Source organism: Alexandromys fortis, unplaced genomic scaffold (assembly GCF_014885135.2).
Source record: "Alexandromys fortis isolate MF-2015 unplaced genomic scaffold, M_Fortis_MF-2015_v1.1 scaffold_40, whole genome shotgun sequence".
NCBI lineage: Eukaryota > Metazoa > Chordata > Mammalia > Rodentia > Cricetidae > Alexandromys > Alexandromys fortis.
Genome location: NW_026067966.1, coordinates 4,188,076 through 4,203,997, shown reverse-complemented (window position 1 = coordinate 4,203,997; position 15,922 = coordinate 4,188,076). Strand labels below are relative to the sequence as shown.

Below are 15,922 nucleotides of genomic sequence, written 5' to 3'. Positions count from 1 at the left end.
TCTCTTTAAGATGGCAATCATCTGACTGCGACCTCTTGAGCTGGGAAATGGTCAAAAATGAAGGGAGCAGGGAAAAGGGAATCTTCCTCTCTGTAAGCAAAGCCATCGTCTTGCAGCAGGGCTCCACTTTGGGATCCTCCTTAACCCTGATTACCTCACTGGCATCCTGTCTCTGAATGCACAATGGAAATTAGTGTGCCAACAAAATGGAAGTGGGAAGGACAGAGTAGAGTGCGTTGCAGCATGCTCTCTCTGTTTTCTGTTTCCTCTTGTGTTTGCACTATTCTTCTTCTTCAGTGTTTGCTGCTTGGACTTATGAGGGAGGTTTGTTTCAGTTCCTTTGCTATTGCTTTCCTTGAGTGACTATGCTGAGCGCACGTACGAAGGAAAGTGCAGATGGGTGGCCAGGATTACTGGTTGCCCTTCCTATTTCCCAGGTGTGGATGAATAGGAGAAAAGAGAATTTTTTTTTTTTTTTTACTGAAGAGAAAAATAGCATGCATTTAGAGTAAGCTTTTTTGTCCTAAACTACTTCTGGCTCTCTCTCTGCTTGGAATAATCCACCTTTCTATTTCAGAGTTACTTTCTGTATTCTCACAAAAGTGGGCATTTTTCTCTCTTGTTGGTATTTCAGTAACTGACTCAAAGGAGAAAGACAGTAGGAAGGAGAGTATATCTGTGTCTAGTTGATCATCCTGAAACATATGAAAAATTCCTTGAGACTTTTATTAAATGTGCCAGTTACACAAGCCTGAAGCACACTGCTATATAGGTGGGGCATTTTCAATGGAGCTGCGGGTAAATCACTGTGGTGGTGTGTCACGTGTCACAGTACACGCCTTGCAGCACATGAACACTTGAGCAGTTATTGATGGAAACAGTAAACAAGGATCCCTGACATTCACTGAGCACATCTTGTGTGTCAGGAAGTGTTCCTGGTACTTAGCACTTCAGAGTCTTGTGATTTTTATTTAACACATTTCACTCTATTAACTTACATTAGGGAACTGAACCTATGACTTGATTCAGGTGAAACAGCTACCAAACCAAGACAGAGTCTGTATCTATCCCTTTTTACTCACACCATTGCTGTGGGAAATAACAGCCACAAAATATATTTGAAAAGTTAAAAATTCTGTTGCTTAATGACCACTAATACCCAATTATTATTCATAGAAAATGTATTACTATGTTGGAAGAGTGACTTAAATGACAGGAGTCAGTGTTATTTTCAGTGGCCAGATGCCTCAGTCTACACTCATTTGAATTCTGACTACAGAATGCTCATGATTCTTTACTTATTTTTCTGCTCTTCGGTGTTTTTTTTTTTTTTTTTTTTTTTTTTTTTTTTTTTTTTTTTTTTTTTTTTTTTTTTTTCTTGCTCTTTTCCATACTGAGAATACTCTAAATATGTTAAATGCTACATCCTGGGCTTGTTTGTTTGTTTTTTCAAGACAGGGTTTCTCTGTGGCTTTGGAGCCTGTCCTAGAACTAGCCCTTGTAGACCAGTCTGGCCTTGAACTCACAGAGACTCACCTGCCTCTGCCTCCCGAGTGCTGGAATTGAAGGTGAGCACCACTGCTGCAGCGCCTTGTTTTTTGTTTGTTTGTTTATGGTTTTTTGAGACACCGATTCTCTGTGGAATAGCTCTACCTGACCAGGCCCGCACCCCACTGCTTGGCCTCTGGGCTTTTTCACAAGAGTGTGAGAGCAAGCGATGACCTGATGAAAAGCTACTTTCTTAAGTGACCCTACATTGTTGGGACACCCAAGTCATTTTCTTAAGTGACGCTACATTGTTGGGACACCCAAGTCATTTTCTTAAGTGACCCTACATTGTTGGGACACCCAAGTCAGAGAGTGATTTCTTACTCACTACAGATTCCAACAAAAGAATTACTTTTTATTTTGAAGCACCTTTTCCATTGAGAACCAAACACTTGCGGAAAGTATAACATATCACTTAGGAAACTTTGGAAAGCTGTCCAGACGTGAACTTGAGAGAGCCAAAGCCTGGAGAAAAGGGTGACCTGAACGGAGGGTCCAGCAGCTGAGAGGAGCGTGCCTCTCCTCTGTGAAAGCAAATCTGTTGTGGAAACAGGAAGTGCTATGGAGGAAATGGAGGGAGGAGGCCATTTTAGTGATTTCAGAAATTAAGAAAGGAAAAAAAGTCTGCAAAAAAAGGCAGAGAGATAGAAAGAGAGCCCTCCACTTTTGACGAAGATCGCAAGGGAATAGAATGGAGCTGCAACTACAACCAGTGTTTTTTAGTTCAGACCTCAGAATGGCAGACAGTCCTTTAATTAGGCAAGACACTTCATGGTGATTGTCCTTTCCTGGTAAAAACTAGAATCAGAAGAAAGAGACTGTTGGAACTTTGGAACTGTTTTTGGCAAAAAAATAGCAACCAGGGAAAGGGAAATGCAGATCATACTGAGACCGCATGAAGTACAAGACCCACATTACCTAGGAAGCGTGCAACCTTGTACAATGGGGATGTCTTTAAATTAGAGATCATGGTGATGGACTACACTTAGATAGCTATAAGTCGGGTAAGGACGAATTTCAGACTATGTTACTGTGGGTGGCTGGAGAGAAGGTCACTAAGCATGAAGTGATGATATCGCTAGGAAACTGCAGGAATTGTACACATTTGATGGCGAAATTGTAAAGAATCTTGGTAGATTTAAAATTGAGAAGCAAAGTTTCTAAGCATTAGGAAAGTTATTTAATTTTGAGAAAGTTTTAAGAAAGAGTCATTCATAAAGAAAATATTTATCCTCATGAAATAATTTTTCTTCTCCCACTTCAGTTATTTTATTCTTAATTCTTTAACTTTACATAATATAATTCAAAGATAAGGGACTTTCCAATATTTCAAGTGCATTGACAGGTAAATCACTTGCCTCATAGCTGTTTTACCAAAATTGCAAGTAAGTTAACATTCTTTCCAGAATTTCTTTATAATGGAATAATGGTCCAAGCTCACTGTGCAACATCTGGCATACCCTCTGTCAACTAAAAATCAATTAGAATTTTTAATTATTTTTGTGCAACATCTGCATAACTGCCGGATGCTAAGCCAATGCACTGGCTGGCATGACGATGGTGTGGTGAGAAGGACACAGTGGTAGCAGAGAAGCCACACCGGCTTGCCATCCTGCTTCTATTACTGGACTTGACTTGTAGCTAACAGTGCACACTGCTTCTTAATAGATGGTCAGGCCCAATACCAGAATCATCTTAATATTTTCTGAATACTTGTAACGCTGACACTGAAGGATTTTTAAATATAAGATGTTTTCTATAGCTAGCGGTTTCAAATAATCCCCTGATAATTAATTGCTGATCATGTGCTTTTCATGTGGCTTATCCTCTGCCAGCAAGGGTATTCTTGTATTCATCTGATTGGGAGAGTCAGAAGCAAAAGGAAATGTAATAGCCTGACCAAAACTCTGGGGACAAGGTTGGATTTTCTTTCCTAACCAACATAAATTCTAATCAACTCAGATTTCAGTTTTTAATCCCTGACTAATTATAATTATATATAACAAACATTTTATTTCTCTGTGCTAAATTTTGAGAACCCTCTTTTCTTCAACAAAATGCAATTATTTAAAAAGAAAATGAAGATAAATTTCACCCAAATTAACATCAATCTGTGGGTGGTTGATACTTGCTATTCATTTTCATTGATTGCATCCTAAATCTAATTATATTTTAGTAAATAATAGCCACTTCTCAATGATAAAGGCTTATTCATTAATTTTGTACTTATGTAAAATTTACCTGAAAAATATGTATATGAACATTGTTTTACATGCTTTGAAAAATCATTTTGAAGCTGGGTGGTGGTAATGCATGCCTTTAATCCAGCACTTGGTGTAATGGTAAAAATAAAACAGTGCTATTCCCTGAGGGCCCCACAAGGGGCAGCAGGCCAGGAGGCAGGGACCACACAGTGGGTGAGAGACTTTGGAGGGTTGGAGGGTGAGAGACAGAGACGAATAGGCATGCCATGCTGAAAGTGGGTATTTATTCAGTGGGTTATAGAAGGGAAAAGGAAGAGGGGGGGGAGAAGAAGGGGGATAAGGAAAGAGAGGCTGAGAGAGAGGAAGAGAAACAGAGAGAGAGGGAGGAGGAGAGGAGAAGCTACCTCTTTGGAAGAGAGGCAGAAAAGGAAGAGCTCACAAGCTTGAAATGGAAGGAAGATCTGCTTGCCTAGATGGACAGGGGTGGGGGAAGGAAGTGGATGGGACTTGTCTTTTAAAGGGGCAGGCCAGGCCATTTCATTCCCATCTCTTTTTTTAGAGTAAAAAGGTGGGAGGATAGGCACAACAGGTTAAAGGAATTGGGGCATCAGATTCTTTAGACTGCTTTTTGCTTATTTGTGGATGTTGTTTTGTGGGGGAACCTGAGAAAGCTGGGTGCTGGTCACATCTGGGGTAGCTGATATCTTTGTTTCTGTCTGATGTTTGTGGTATAGAAATGTCTGGTGTCTCTTACAACTGTTTAAGGTATTGGCAGAACAGAAGACAACGTTAAGTTTAGGAAAAAAAAATTAGGACCAAGGAATTGAGAGGGGTGTACCTGACCTGTTTAAGGTGGATTCTTCAATTCAGCTCCCTGGAACTCACAAGAGTTCTTTGGATTTGTGAAAACATAAGTTTTAAACAGGAGCAGAATGACTGTGACAGATATTTTGCATAATTAAAAGTCATCTTTAAGACTATGAAAGGCAGCATGAGAAAGAACTTTGTTAGCTTGTAGCTTATTGAAATTTGTTTGGTAAGGCTGTCATTTTAAATGATAAAATCTCTCAGATGTCAAACTGCATCAGAGATTATTGAGAAGGATAAAATTTTATTTGGGTTATTGAGCAACAGAGAACTTACTTGTTTGGCACCTCAGGGTCCTCCATTTTTGCTGAGGGACATATTTGCCTTTCGCTGTTTAGCAAAGGGCCTTCCAGGCTTCAGAAGAACTTGTGAGCTAAGAAATCTATAGGGAGACTAGCCTACCTTGACTTGAGTGGCTAGGCTGTTGATACTAGTGATTCTGTCCACGTCTGGAGATCTTCAGTTTAGATTTAAGGCTGTTTTGCCCAGTACTCAGTGCTTGACAGTTGAAGCGAATTGTGGATGGATGTTATATTGTGCCCATTTGTCTTCTGTCTTCTTTGGGGGCAGTAGAGTGCTGCTGCTGGGAGCTAACTTGTCTCTTTTTGTTATGAAATTCTTTTAATAATTAAGCATTTAAATGCCATATTCTCCAGATCTCTGAACAGTTGAGAGCTGTTTACTGGGTATTGATGAGCTATAACTACAGTTTAGAATCTGCCTGAAGAGCTGGATTTGAGTTTGATTGTACTGGTTCTCAACAGGTAAAGCAGGGTTGGATTAAGAGACTTAAAAGTACATACCAATTTAAAACATGAGACTTATTGCTTTGTAGTCTGGAATGAGATACAGTAAACAGAAAACTATAACATTTAACAATAAACACAGGTGTATTTAAGTTATGTGTATGCCACACACACAGTAAGCAGGAATTGGATGAAGTAGATGCTCTTGGTGGGCCCTACCAAAGGCATGCCACTGCACAAAATACACATGCAACAGAGTCAGCCATGGGGGACAAAACAGGGAATACCTCAGTAAAGATGGCAGGACATGGTTATCTGACCTGGCTTTCAGTTAAGGTGGTAGTGAAATCACCTGGCCTCAGTTAACTTGGTGGTAAGTTCACCTGACCTCAGTCAAAATGGCAACAGTCACATGCTGTGTGGAGAAGCCACATTTTTGAGCCATGGGAATTTTAAATATAATAAGAGAGACTTAAAGACATGATTCACCTTGTTACTGAGCCACTGCACCACAAGCTGCAGCGGGGAGCAAAGACTGTAATTAGAAATGGCTGCCTTGTGGATTCGACTAATCTTGGTTTCCACAGGATCGGCAGTAGCAGTAGCAGGAATAGTTTGAGGAAAAACAGAGCTGGTGGGACACCAGCAGAGCATTCACAGGCAGGTGATTGATAGTTTGAGGGTTTATATTCCATACTGAAAGCGTGAAAACCCAGAAAATAGTGACACCACAGGGCCTATAGAAGGATGTCTCCTCTACAGGCAGGGTGTTAATGTAGCCTGACTGGCTCCAGGTTTAGGTGACTCAGAAGCCAAAGGCTAGAGGCTGCTCCTAGTGGTCTGTCAAGGCATAGTAGTCTACTTATGCATGGTCCAAAAGACAAGAAAAAGAAAAAAAGAAAGAAAAATCCAAGGGACCTCAGGCCCCAAATCAAATATACCACACAGCACATTTACTGTTTAGCCTCGCCATGTTTTTAGCTATGGGAAGCAACCAGAAATAAATGTCAGCAAAGAGCTCAACCATAGCCTTGAAGACTGTAGTTGGCTGACTGGAAGGGGAAAACTCACCACTGAAGCTGATGTGTGTAGAAGTCGGATTTAGGAAGATAGAACACAGGGCTGTTGTAAAGAAACCTGGTTCTAGAACCCAGGGTTCCATGTGCCCTCAGCTGGCCTGTGTGTGGGTGGGAGAGAACGTGGAGAGAGGCTGGCTGAGTCACAGAGTACCAACATAATGTAAAAATAAAACAAATTGTTCCCTGAGGGGCCTGTGGACCACAAAGGGCAGTGGGTCCCAGGTAGGGAGCCATGTAGCAGTTGAGAGAGACAGACACCAAGCTGAGAAAGTGGGTATTTATTTAGTGGTTTATGGAGAGAAAGGGAAAAGGGAGAGGGAGGAAGAAGGGGAATGAGGTGAGNGAGAGAGAGAGAGAGAGAGAGAGAGAGAGAGAGAGAGAGAGAGAGAGACGGAGACGGAGACAGAGAGACAGAGAAACAGAGGGGGAAGAGGAGAGGAGAAGCTACCTCTTTAGGAGAGAGGCAGAAGGGGACCAGCTTGCAGGCTAGAAGCAGAAGATCCACCTGCCTTGACTAATGGGGGGAAGGAGTGGGTGGAGCTTGTTTCTTAAAGGGACAGGACAGACAATTACACTTGGGAGGTACAGGCAGGTAGATCTCTGTGAGTTAGTGGCGAGCCTGGTCTACAAGAACTAGTTCTAAGACAGGCCCCAAAATTACAGAGAAATCATGTCTCAAAACCTCTCCACACCCCCCAAAAATCACTTTGAAGTTTGTCTTATATATAATATGGCTGTGTTCTTTGTTGTATTTTAGTGGGTTTTAAATTCAATTATATATGGCTTATTTCTGGGAATATGTTCTGATAACTTCCTAGATATTTTCAGTGTCTTTGACAAGTAGTTAATTTTGAGAAAAGCAAGAAAATATTAATAATAAAAAATAAAGATTTTGGTAATCCAAAGTAGTGTATATAAAAAATTAATGTGAATATTTCTTATAGTGGGAATCCTGATAAAAAGTAAAATTCATATTTAGTAGGGAGAAGAGTGAGGTCTATACGATCGATGTTATTTATATATTTCTGACAAAATGCTGAGTGATACCTCTGCTACTGGTTCCCATAGCATAATTTAAGAAACAAAGTATAAGAAAAACCTGAATTTTAGCAAGATATTTTCTCCAGTTACAGCTAATAAATTAGCATTTTATTCTTTTACCATATCAGAAAAATACTGTTTAACCTTTCTATACATATCCAAATTAAACATGAAGAACCACTTACAATCAACTTTATTACCATGTTATTTTTCATGGTTTCTTTGGTTGTTCTCCTCTTAATTTATTTCTGAATAAATTAAATAAATTATTAAAGCTATTTATGCTTTTGCATATATGAGATTAAAAGAGTAGAGATCAATACCCACATTTGGAAAAAATAATAGTATGTTATGGAGTAATTGCGATATGAAAACTCTCTGTTGCTATAGAAGCTGGTATTTTAGGAACAAAGCGTAGTTTGAAAAGGAAGGAAACCGTGTGTTAAAGAGTGATGCCAGAACAAACACCTGTGTACTGTCTATGCTTTTGCTCACCTAGATAATGTCTAACACTTGGAGCTGGGTTTAGGCTGCTCCCTCATCCTTTCTGTAGCTGTAATCTTAGGATCACTAGTCATACATATAACACAGAATTACCCACTTTGTGGTCCATTTAATTGTTTTCTTGGTCAGTTAGGGACAAGAGCATGAGTTATGGCTTGCAGCATGGGACAGTACATAGTCAGGCGTCTTTATGCAGACAACTACCTTACTAGTAAGGAAATTCTTTTGGATGGAGAGGTGGCTACTGTGCCCTCCCTTTCTGGCTTTTTTTATACACTAAAATTCCATAAACAATCACACATCCTTTGTATGTTATTAGTGTTCCTAAAATTATTGCTTATCTGTGCATTAATTGACAAGAGAGTAGCTAAAGAGCTAGTAAGGTTACTTATTCCTCAAAAAATCAATAAACACCAATGTCCCAAATTTACTGCAATAGCCTAATTATCACAATGTTACCTATACATTAGCTCATTTATTTTCTTAAGATATATAATATATACATATCGAAATCATATACACACATAGTGATATTTCATTTGTATTTTAATAAATAATGATTGCCTGAAGATCAGAGAGTAAAACATCCCCACTGGTCAGCCTCACAGACCAGGCAGTGATGACACACACCTTTAATCCCAGTAGCCACACTAGTTTGCCATAGAAACCTGGCAGTACATGCCTTTAATCCTAGTGGTGCACCTTTAATCCCAGCTCTAAAGAGAATTATAAAATGGGAGGAGACAGCTCTCAGACACATTCTCATTCTGAGATTCCTGGAGGCAGGATTGTCATTTCAGACTGAGGTAGAGGTAAGGGCCAATGATTGGCTCTCTTATTTTTCTGACCTTCAGGTTGAAGCCCAACATCTGTCTCTGGGTTTTTATTAATCATGTGAGTGTGTGTGTGTGTGTGTGTGTGTGTGTGTGTGTGTGTGTATGTGTGTGTGTGTGTGTACCTGATCTCATAAATCATATGCCTTTTTCTCAATGATCCTTAGTGGTTAGTTATTTTTCCATATGTCAGCATTCAAATATCCAGGGTCTTTTGAATTTTTGAAGATGTGCATTTTCCTTTAAAGATAAGAATGGAACCCTGCCCCAATACTATATGCTTTCCTTACCACCTGTATGGTTGTCACTATTGTGGATGAGCTGTTATTGCTCTTTCTCAAGAGGTTTTCTTTTTTAAGCCTAATCTTTATTAATTTTGATGCTATCCATAGTTTTTTTCTCCTGTGGAAACAAGAGCAAAACCTATTCCCCAGCATAGCATATCTCCTGGCTTCCATTGTGAGGTCAACACATCCTTGAAATACACCAGCTTATTTAATTCAGAAGACTTTTCTATTATCCAATGTCTCTCTGCTGCTGTTGTCCCTTTATTATTAGCATTAAGAAAATTCAAGGTTAATAAAGCATTATACAATCTACTTCTGGGTATTTTTCCCACCTATTTCTGTTTGTTTAACATATCCTTTATAGTACAATTTGACCTTTCTATAACTGCCTGACCTGTAAAATTGTGTGGTATACCTGTAATATGCTTAATACTATAATAAGAAAAAAACTGTTTTATTTTCTTGGAGACATATACTGGACAATTATTTGTCTTTATTTGTACAGATATACCCATGATGATCGTAATTTCTAATAAATATGTGATTACTGAATCAGCTTTTTCTGATCTTAAAGCTGTTGCCCACTGAAAACCTGAATATGTGTTTATGGTGTGGTGTACATATTTTAATTTTACAAATTCTTTAAAGTGGAACACATCCATCTGCCAGATTTCATTCCTTTGAGTACTATGGGTTAGTCCCTGAAGGTAATAGTGTTTGGTTATGGAAAGAACAAATAGGACTCTCTTTATAATCTCCTTAGCTTGTTTCCTTGTAATAGAAAACTCTTTCTTTAAACCTTTGCTATTGACATGATGTTTTTTTATGAAATTCAGAGACCTATAGCACACTTCCAATCAATAATTGATCAATTTCTTTATTACCTTGTGCTATAAAACCTGACCAGATCCATATGGGATTGGATGTGTGTCATGTATATAGGACAAAGCCTTTTCCTGATTCTGTCTTGCACCTGGATGAATAATGAAGACAATTCCATATCATCTGGTATAAATCCAGCAGTTTCAATAAGCAAGACAACTCTTTCTGCATATTGTGAATCAGTTACTATTGAGAGGGTACTTAAAATCCCTGAGCACCATGAGAATAGCATATAATTCTGCATTCGGGACAGAATTATATAGGCTTTGTTTCTCATTACTTAATTCTTCTGAATTGTAACCTGCCTTTCTTAATTTATTTGCATCATTATAAAATGTACATGCTCCAGTTATTGGAGCATCATGTACAATTTGGGGAATAATCCAAGAAGTTCTCTTTATATGATTAAGTCTATCACTTTGGGGACAATTGGTATTAATTTCTCCCAAAAATTTAACACAAGCTCTATGCCATGGCTCATTGTCTTCCCATAACTTTATTTCATCAGTAGTAAAAGACACTATAATCTCTGCTGGGTCTATACTTGCTATTTTTTGAAGTCTCATTTTACCTTTTATAATTAATTCAGAGACTTTTTCCACATAAGTTTTTAATTTTTTTACTTGGTTTATGTGGTAAAAAGGTCCATTCTATGATAATATAGTCCCTCTGCATTAAAATTCTTGTAGGAGAAATTCTGGAAGGCAATATGACTAAAATACAATTAAGATTTGGATTCACTATATCCACATGTGCCTTCTGTAATTTCTCCTCAACAATTGTCAATTCTTTTTCTGCTTCAGCTGTTAATTCTCCGGGACTATTCAATTCTTTATCACCATCTAAGATTTTGTTTAAATAAATTATTAGATCAGGTGTTATCTCAACAGCTGGTCATAGACTGGAAATGTCTCCTAACAATCTTTGAAAATCATTGCGAGTCTGCAACCAGTCTCTCCTAATTTGTGCCTTTTGTTTTCTAATTTTCTGTAAACCTATTTTATAACCTAGGTAATTGACAGAATCTCCTCTCTGTATTTTTTCAGGAGCCATTTATAATCCCCATTTTGGCAAAACTTTCTTTACTTCCTCAAACATTCTTTCTAAAGTATCTAAGTTTTAATCTGATAGCAATCAGATAATGTCATCCATGTAACAGCAAATTATAGATTTAGGAATTTCCTTATGTATTATTTCCAATGGCTGACATACAAAGTATTAGCAAAAAGTAAGGCTATTGAGCATTCCTTGTTGGAGAATAATCCACTGACATCTCCTAGTAGGCTGAGAATTATTATAAGTAGGCAATGTGATGGCAAATTTTTCTCTATCCTTTTCTTGTAAAGGTATAGTGAAGAAACAATCTTTCAAATCAATAACTATAAGAAGCCATCCTTTTGGTAATTGAGAAGGCAGAGGAATTTCAGATTGTAAAGGGCCCATAGGTTGAATTATGTTATCTACAGCCCTTAGATCTGTCACCATTCTCCATTTTCCAGATTTCTTTTTAACAACAAATACAGAGGAATTCCAAGGGCTGGTTGATTCTTTAATATGGTGAGCATCTAGTTGCTCTTTTACCAGCTGTTCTAAAGCCTGCAGCTTTTCTTCGGTTAGAGGTCACTGCTTAACCCATATTGTTTTTTCATTTAACCATTTTAAAGGTAAGGCTGTTGGTACCTCTAAAGGTTTGCTACTTGCTTTGTGTTCTTGTACAGCCTGAATAGCTGGTAACCTTTGTGTGTTAGTACCATACAATATTCTTCCCAGAATTATGAGTTCCTGGAACTGCAGGAATGTTAATCTGGGTATTCCATTGCTATAGCAAGTCATGACCCCATACATTTACTGCAATATTAGCCACATATGACCTCAGCTTCCCTCTCTGACTTTCTGGCCCTACCAGAAAGTGCAGTCTACCTATCTCATGCTTTGTTTAACTTGAGATATGGTTCTAATTCCTAGCAACTGAACATCTGCATTTTAAAGAGGACAATTTGGATGCCAAGATTCTGGACTAATGATACTCACATCTACACCTGTGTCTATTAAACTAACAATTACAAAGCCATTTATATGTACTCTTAGCTTTGGTTCTTGATAATTTATAGAAGTCTGCCAGAATATATGTTTCCTACTTTGTATTGGAGTTTTTGATTCATCCTCCATGTTTATGCCATCATCTAGAACAGTGTGGTCTTTTACAGAAGGATCTGAATTTTTTTAATTTTCCTGGTGAGACATGTCCTCTACAGTGACTGGGAATGACTGGGCCACTTTTGGCTTGGGGGCCTGCAAGAGGCCCCTCAAGGAGCTTCACAATGGTATTTGGTTGCCTTGTGTGTCTTTTGTTGATCTGCATTTATTGGTCCAATGTTGGTCTTTGCCACACCTTCTACAAAAACCTGAAGGCTGAGTCCTTCTATTATTGCCATTTCCAAAGGAGATATTATTCCTGGAATTCCTTGTCTACAGTCCTTTCGCAGATGTCCTATTTTACCACAATTAAAACATTTGGCATTTTGATGTATCCCCATTCCTTTGGAAATTGTTTCTCCCTACCTAAGATTCAGTATATAGTCAAATGTCACAATGTCCATTATATGCAGGATCCATTCATCCATAGGTGCTGGTCTAACCTCTAAAGGCCCAAGTATCTTTTTATATTCTAACTTGGCATTTTCAAAAGCCCCAAATTGAATAAGAACTCATCTAGCATCTGGGTCTGTTACTCTTATTTGCATAATCTTAGTTAATCTTTGTAAAAAGTCACTCAAGGGTTTTCTCTGGCCCTATTTAATCCCAGTATAAGATTTAATTCATTTTCCTAGTTCTTGATGTGCCAAGCATTTAAGATTGCTTTGTGGCATAGGAACAAGATTTGTTCATCATAAAGGGCTTGAACCTGTGGGTCAGCATAAGGGGCCTCACCAAGAATTTGATCTTGGGAAGTCTCAAATCCTTTGGATTTTTCCCTGTCATTCTAAAACTTTAGCCTCTTCCTTGAAATAATATCTAAACACCAACAAGGGCCCATCATCAGGACTGCTGGACGGAGAACAGCAACTAAATTTCACAGTCGGAAAAGAGGCAGGATGTGTGCTATACATCGACATAAATAGTTTAAGAGGCCACACCCAAGTGGGTGGATAACTTAAAGGCTATTGGCTGCAGGAATTCCTACAGCAAGAAGACTCCAAGATAAATGTGAGTTGGCCAGATATAAAGTGTCTGTTTTCCAGATAAATCCACAGAGTGCCAGATTCATAGGTGGGCACAGCATTGAGGGGATTCAGCACTGTAGTAGCAGGATATTTTGTATCCTATCTTATGAAAATAGTGATTACTAAATTTCTCATTTTGTCCTCCTTTAAAATTTTTCAAAGTTCTGGCCCCCTCTCCACTATAGCTTGATGCTTAGCTGGCGTCATCCTTGCAGATTCTTGGGAACTTTCCTTGCACCAGGTTTCTCCCTAGCCCCACAGTGGCTCTCTCTATCAAGAGCTCCCTTCCATTGCTCCCCCACTCTCTTTCTCTTTTTGCTTTTGACCATCCCATTCCCTCATGTTCTCATCTCCCATCCCCTCCCCTTTATTACCTCCACCCCAGCTTACCCAGGAGGTGTCTGTCATCTAATTCTCCTTCCTAGCTATCCATGTGTCCCTTTCAGTGTCTTCCTTGTCACCTAGTTTGTTACCTACCTGGAGCTGTGGATTATAGTCTGGTTATTCATTGCTTTACGTCTAATATCCAATTATGAATGAGTACATACTATGTTTGTCTTTCTGAGTCTGAGTTACCTCATTCAGGATGTTTTTTTCTAGTTCCATTTTCATGATGTCATTATTATTATTATTTTACTGCTGAGTACTATCCCATTGTATAAATGTACCATGTCTTTAGTTCAGGAGCATCTAGGTTGTTTCCAGGTTCTGGGCATTATGAATAATGCTTCTATGAACATTGTTGAGAAAGTGTCCTTATAGTATGATTGAGCATCCTTTGGGCCTTTCCCTGTAATCATATTGGTAAATACCCCAACTATCATCATAGAGTTTTCATCCAGTAACTGATTGAATGAGATGCAGAGATCCACAACCAAGCACCAGGCAGAACTCAGGAAATCCAAAGAGAGGGAGAAGGTAATATATGAGCTAGGGAGGTCAAGATCATGATGGAGAAATCTACAGAGACAGCTGAACCAAGCTCGTGAAAACTCAAGAACTCTAGATCCACAACTGTGGAGTCTTCATGGGACCAAACTAGGCCTTCCATATATCAGAGACAGTGGTGAAGTTAGACTATTTGCGGGGCCCATTGCAGTAGGACTAGAATCTACACCTGGTGCAAGTTGGAGCCCATTCCCTATGATGGGATGCCATGCTCAGCCTTAATGTAGGGGGGAGGAGCTTAGTCAAGCTCCAACTTAATGTGCCAGAATTTGAATCCCCATGGGAGGAGCAGATAGGGGGTGGCAAGTGGTAGGAGTGAGGGAAAATTGTGATTGGGATCTAAAATGAAATTAAAAGGAACAAATTAATAAAAAAATCTTTGTAAGCAAACTTACCTATAAATGACAACTCCTATTAATTTATACTTAAACAGAAATGAGTACAGTCTCCTCATATTTTGTACTGGCAGAAAAAATAATTTATTATAATTTCTTCACTAATTATCTCATAACTTAGATATACATATAAGTAGAAAACAACATATCATTTGTTTAATTTAGAAATAATTTAGCTCTAAAGTTCCTTTTCATTGCCAATATCCGTGAACTTTTAAACTGACTTGACTTATAAATCTAGAGTTGTATATGCAGCTTTTTAGTGATGCATTTCATTAGAAGAAGCAGTAAGGTTCAAAATAAAGCAACTACATTTTCTTCTCATTAGCATCTTGTGTTTATATTTTACTGGTAATATGACTTCAAAATAAAAGTTCAATGGTACTCCTGATGCTAACAATCCATAAGTCTCAGCAGGATGTTGGTGTTTTTCTGTATACAAGGTTCAGAATAGATTGCCCCCATGCATGGAGCTTGGACACTGAGAACCCAGCAGAAAAACCTCCCATATTCCTCTCATTCCCTTAACTTCTAAAACACCCTTAAATCCTACTTTATTTTTCCCTCACGTAGGTCACGAGCCCCTTATTCAGGGGTGTCCACTCTATAAATAAAGGAAATGAATGTTTCTATATTTAATAGACAATGATGGACAATGACAACAGATTAGCTTTAGACAAGTGTTGCACTGATGATGTATCCACGCTGTGGAAATTTATTCATATTCTTGCTTACAATTGTTCACTAGTTTGTCATTTTAGTACAGATTTATAGGTACAGTTGTCACACATGACAGAGTCTGTGCATGTTCCCACCCTGTTATTGTTCTCTTGTTTCACAACATGAAAAATGTACTCCTGTACTTAAGCAAAGCTGTCTTTCCTTTATGAATGTTTTCCATATGACTTAGGAACTTCTTGTTGAATCATGTTTAGTTTGTGGGTGTTTGTACTCTATTGTAAAAGTATCACCAACCTTAAAAATTAAAGTGCATAGACAAAGCATTTCATAACTTTGTTGAGTAATTATATAACTGTTTGTTTTAGGATCATTTTTCCTACAATTGTGGAAGCAATTTGAATAAATGTATGGTTCTTACTCTGTTGCTCACCTGCTACCTGGTGCCTGGCACTCATTCTGTTCTTGATGCTAACAGGCCTTAATCTCTTTTGTTCACTTCTCTTTACAACTGAACAGAAAAAGAGGAGGGGTGGATTGGGGTGTGGACACAGAAGGGGTGGGAGAAGGAACAGGGAGGATAAGAAACTGCACCTGCAATGTAAATAAATAAATAAATAGATAAACAAACAAATAAATAGATTTTTTTTATGTATTATATCCTGATTATGATTTCTCCTCCCTCT

General features: G+C 38.4%; 1 protein-coding gene across 1 annotated transcript in view; it reads left to right on the top strand.

The window, feature by feature from the left end:
* The window catches only part of Spag16 (sperm associated antigen 16), an 896,526-nt gene that overhangs the window by 203,688 nt on the left and 676,916 nt on the right, over positions 1-15,922 (top strand). The gene's annotated exons all lie outside the window — the stretch shown is intronic.